Here is a 6,000-nt window from a genome sequence, read left to right as displayed (position 1 = left end):
ATGTTTCTATATGCCTATATAAGTAAACGGATTGGTTATATCAAATGAATCAATTTTAATCTCCTTCCTTAAATAACAATTTCATCCTACTTAAAAGAAACTTCAAACTTGCTTCATAAGATCACACTCACACTTGTTTGAATTAAAATCACTCACACACTTGCTTAAAGTAAAATCACACCTGCTAAAATGAAAATCAAACACACTTGCTTAAATGAAAATCATTCTTGAAAATTACATTCATTCAAATGGAAATCATACTTGCTTGAATAAGAATCATAACCCACACTTGTTTGAATGAGAATCACACCTAAACTTAAATAAAACCACTCTTCAAATCGTACTCATAAATAAATCTATCTCTATGAAAACTATGATTAAAAACCACTGCAATATAAAGCTTAAATTCCTACTACTATTTTGAACTAAGCTTTATCTATATGCATGTGAGATCTCTCCTTTCTCGATCAATAAAATCATTAGTAAAACAATTTCAAATCTATATGTAAAAATCAAAACATGAATACTTGAATGAATCGACAAAATCTAAAGGAAATATGTGTGAAAATACTAACTGTAAATAAACAAAATCCTTACGTCTCGAGGGGGCCCTCCTACGAGAAGCATGCAACATTATAAAGCTTTCACGAAATGATTATTCACACATTGGAACACACAAAAAGCAATGGAGTTGAAACAAAGTTTTTATATCAAAATAGAGTACTTCACAAATACAATTCTCGTCCTGTTTAGCTATGCCGAGAGGCATATTTATAAAACCCTTACGCAATAAATGTTTTCAGAGCTTTACGCCTATGCTAATCAACATCAGCTATAATTATCCTAAGAGATAAGATATTGTAATATTATTTATGATTTGCTAACAACATAGAAAATCATGAAATGAAAAATCTGCATCTCGCTCGCTTGATCTGTGCCTTCCACATCGTTTGACTTATCCTTTGACCAGAATGATAAGGTGCCTTTTTCATCGATCCAGCTTTTGCAAATAGGAATGAATCATTGTCCTCATTATTTTCCAGCTACCCATGTGCCTTGTTTCTCAGATGGAGCTCCACAACCTATTGAACCTTGGATCTAGCTGCAAAAACTTTTATCAACTACAAAATCATTATAATTCGATAGCTTAGGTAGATATTAAGTCAAATAATAAAGACAAATGACACTTATGAAATATATGATGATTATATACCTGTTATGCTTCAACCTTGTAAATTGATACCCATATTGTAACTTATGAAGGTCAAAAAGGAAGGATTAGGGTAGAAAAGGGAGTGTAAAAAAGAAGTAATTATGGGGTTCAACAATGATGTTCAGGGGAGGCTATCTTGTCTGTAAAATCAATCCAGATTAACATGATACATATATAATCATAATCATCTCAATATATCGACATCATGCATGACACTACCAACTACATACCATGACCTCATGCATGGCACTACCAACTGCATACCATGACCTCATGCATGACAACCATAACCACGACAATCAATGCATAACATACATATAGACAACAAACATGCATACATGACAAATACATTCTACCCATCTAGTCCAAGCATTGAACCATTCTCTGCTACCAATATATATCCATCCCTCCCAAATTTACCCACTTTCACCGAGTTGTCAGGGTAACATGTGTTGAGGGCTACTATGTACAATTAAGGAAGTGGAATCTACAAACCAAAACTTTAATGACTTCCCTCATGTGTTATAGGACCGCCAAAAGCTAAACAACCACTCTAGGTGCCCAAACCTTAAGTTAACTTTCTCTATTAGGGATCTAGACTCCTAGTCACTCCCATGAAAAGGAAAGCCAGCGACTGTAACCCTCCAGACAAACGGATAACCCTGCTTCCTAGGGACTACAATCTAGTTTTACATGTCATGAACCAACAACCCCAGAATCTGAGCCACCTTTTTCAGGGCCAACATCCAGAGCTCTGCCCAAAACTTGATAAAACTTTCCGGAATGATGAATAACATAAGGATAAGGCTATTAATGCAAAAATTAGTTAAGAACTTGACCTAACCAGGCCCAAACATGACAAACATTTCATCAAACATTTTGTTAACATGTAATCTACATGCTATAAATGCATATTTAAACATAGGGGTATCATAATTATATGAAAATCATCAAGAAGGTCTAATGCCTTCGCATAATAGCTGCATTAACATCTATTAGGTCATGCATTCAATAGCCTTTCATTGACCAATCAAAACATGTTAAAAGCCATAACTAAAATTTGTCATAAAACCATGCTTATAACTAGCATATAACGATAACAGTAACAATGACAGAACAACCATCGAAGCCACATAATAACAAGTATAAATGCTCATGAAATACAAGAGAAAAATAATTATTTTAACATATCCAAAAACCAACCAACTTAGGGACTTCCACCTACCACCGACCATACATTGAGTTGAACCAAATATTTCTTTCAACCAATCACCCCCATGCCATATTCCAAGCATGAATGTGAGACTCACAACAAAACAACCAGGGCTTCCTCAGGCTTTACCACAATCTCGCCAAAACTGGTCAAGGGACTCCTAGGCCTGAAACCCTCACCTATACAACTAGGCTTTATCGTAATCCTACCATTATCGATCAAGGGATTCCTAGGCTCAAATATAAAACATACACTGCCAGTATTTACCGCAATCCCGCCAAAACCGGTCAAGGGATCACTAGGCCCTAAACAACCTTAGATGCCTCCAGATTTCTTCACCAATACCTTGACGATTTTTTCCTGTCTCCACCCTCAAGCTTTACTGCGTATCCTACCATTACCAGTCAAGAGATTTCTAGGCCCTTGGGAATTTTCCTGAGACCACCTCACCAGGTTCCGAAACGATCCAACAATCCAACGCTCAACCAAGTAAAATAACCCCATCACACCATGACTATCTAGAAATGGCAAGACAAAGTTGAAATCAATGTCATAGCTTAAAAAACCCATGCCAATGACAAAAAGAGAACCAAATAAACGCATGCATGCCAAAACTAGCACGAAAATCGTATATGCAACTAAATACTTGTAAGTAATCCTGTTGTAGCCGTTTGATCCAACTCTTCCTTGCTTGATCTTTGTTTTCCTTTGCATTATTTTCCTTCCTTTGCCTTCCTTTCTCCAATGCAGAGTGCTTCAAGAATGCTCAAGTGTGCAAGAGTATGAGAGAGAGAGAATAGAGAAAGAGCCACAAAATTGAATTGACAAAAAGGTTGTGAACTGATCCTCAAAAGCCTTTTTATCTTTGAGGCATTTATTTTCTTCAATTTCCATCATTTTCCTTCAATTTCCTCCTCACATGCAACTTGTGACCTTTCACCTTCCTTTTCTCCTATTTCCATTATTTTCATAGATAAAATGCCAATAAATATCTCTCTTCCTTTTCAAAGCCTTTGTTATTGCCTTTGCCAATTTCCTTAGTCATAATAAACCAAATGAACACCCCACTAGAATGTGTTTCCCAAAATTCAACTTGGAATAAGTGTTCCATGACCTTGGTCTTAGTTTGCCTTTATTAACTTTATTACATGAACTTTTAACTCGAGGTTGTTACACTATGCTTCTCAAGATTCAAAGCAGTCAACTGTGGCACCACCCCATTCCTCAGCAAAGGAAAATTTTTAGGCCCAGTATAAGTAAACAACATCAACAATAATTGTGTCGGCAAGTAGCGGAAACACACCCATGAGTCTGACCATTTAGACAGTGATAAAGATGTTCCACGTTCTACAGATACGAAAGAGATGAAGCTTTCTCTAAAGAATGAGGATAGGGGTTGATCCTCAATTGTAATTGATAAAATTGTTGGTTGGGTATACATTTGTAGGAACAAAGGGAAAAAATGAAATCCACGGACAATTCCGACGTGTAACACCAGAAAGGTTATGAAGTTTTTTGTAATTTGATGTAATATGCTTTCTTGAGTTAATAGAATTTAATTTACCAAAAAAAAGAATTATATGATGATATTTATGTAAAAAAAAAATCATATAAAATTTATAATATTATATTTTTATAAAAAAATATATATTAAAATGTAGTAGGTTTATGTAAAATATATGTAATATTATATAAAAATATGAATTGTAAGATAATATTTATATAAAAATAAAAGTATAGTTTAATTAATAGATGAAATGGTTTTTATGACGGATTGGACAATACAATTTCTAGTGAGACTATGATATTTTGTCGTCTAAAATACATTTTTGAATGTATAAATGATTTAACAACTTGAAAAACTTTGGAGGCATTAGATCTTTGTAAATTAAACAACTTAATCTCATGATTTTTTAAAATATGTACATAATTTTGAACAAAATTGATAAAAAGAAATGTTCTAAGAAAAACCATTTCATTTATTAATTAAACTTTGAATATATATATATATATGAAAACTTAATTATTAAAACGTAACATGTTTGTGTAAAACATCATATAATATTTATATTTATGTTTTATTCATTTTTTTTTTTTTTTTCCTTTTAAGCCTAGGAGACATGTATAGGCTAGTTATATGGTTATATAAGCAAGTAATGCACTAGTATATACATACGAGTTTGATTGTATAAAATGTCTAAATATATGGAAAATAGGTTAATTATTAAATGCATTAATTAATATTTTAATTATTGAATTAATACAATAAAATATGTTAATTTAATTATATTTTATTAATATTATTTTAAATAAATAATGAATTATTATTTAAATTGTTATAAAATATATTTTTAACAATATAAGTTAAAGAATGTAAAAAAGGAGAAATTGAAAGAACTCTAGAAGACCCTCCACTACTCTCAGTTGAACCAACAAATCAAAATTTGCTTTCTTTTAATGATGTTGATGATGATGATGGTTAACGTCCACTGAGACCAAACTTTGGTCTATCGAACTGAAAGAAACAAATTATTTAGTTTGATTTAAGATTTTATTCCTATGCTCAAAAAGCTTGGAGAGAAGCCTCCCGAGCTTACTATAATTTTGACATCGTAAAAGGCTAGGAAGGTCAGTATTGCGACAAAGATTATGAAACTAAGATCTAATGTGGTTGTACGCGGGGCACTCTAAGAGGAAGTGGTTTTCATCATCGATGTTCCTATTCTCACAGAGATGGCAGATCCTTTCCATCCATGGTGTTTTAGGAACTGCCGAGTGACCTGTTTCACTATGGAGCTCATGAGAATTCGTTCTAATCTTCGTTATATTAATTTTCTTCTTTGAGCTAGTTAAAATAGAAAGATACTTTTGATCTTCTAGGGTGGGGTTGATGACCTTCTTATAATAACTTAATTTTCTTTTAGCCGCTAAATCTTTCTCACACCACATTTTTTCTTTGAACTTAGAAGTAAAAATATTTTTAATGTTATTAATGTTTTGCAATGCATCATTCTCGTTGATCTCCCAATAGTTTAACCAGGCCCTGGTGTCTTTATACCACCCCCGTTTGAGCCTTAGGTGGTTTTGGCTGGAACTTAAAGCTAGCTTAGGAAGTCTATGATCTCCTACGTTATTGAGTTTGTGCTTGTACAACAGAAGCCTAATCATAGCTAGGCTCTCGATAGGGGAAAGATCTACTTCTATAAGGAGAATAAGATAGGGTGTATTACTTTTAATTTTCAGGTTATACGTTATAAAACGCTTATGGATTTGCTCAATCTTTCTCCAGGATTCTCTAGAGATGTTGCAACCCCAAACCTCACATCCATATAAGATAAAAGGAGTGACTAAAGTTTCAAAGAGGAACTTCTTTTTATCCCACATTACAAGGTTTGTTGTTTTACAATTATTTTCAAGACCAAAACAAGCTTTCCACCCCCTATTAATCCTTTTCTCAATCCTATAGTTCCAGTTGAGCTTGTGATGAATATCAATTCCTAGGTACTTGTAGGAATACACTTCCTCCAAGTTATTATTGTCATACATAAAATTAGTGTAAGTGTCCTTCTTGGAT

Source organism: Pinus tabuliformis, chromosome 4_2, assembly GCF_031772625.1.
Source record: "Pinus tabuliformis cultivar Carrire ecotype Pingquan chromosome 4_2, CPIR1, whole genome shotgun sequence".
Lineage (NCBI taxonomy): Eukaryota > Viridiplantae > Streptophyta > Pinopsida > Pinales > Pinaceae > Pinus > Pinus tabuliformis.
Note: the sequence above shows the minus strand (reverse complement) of the source record.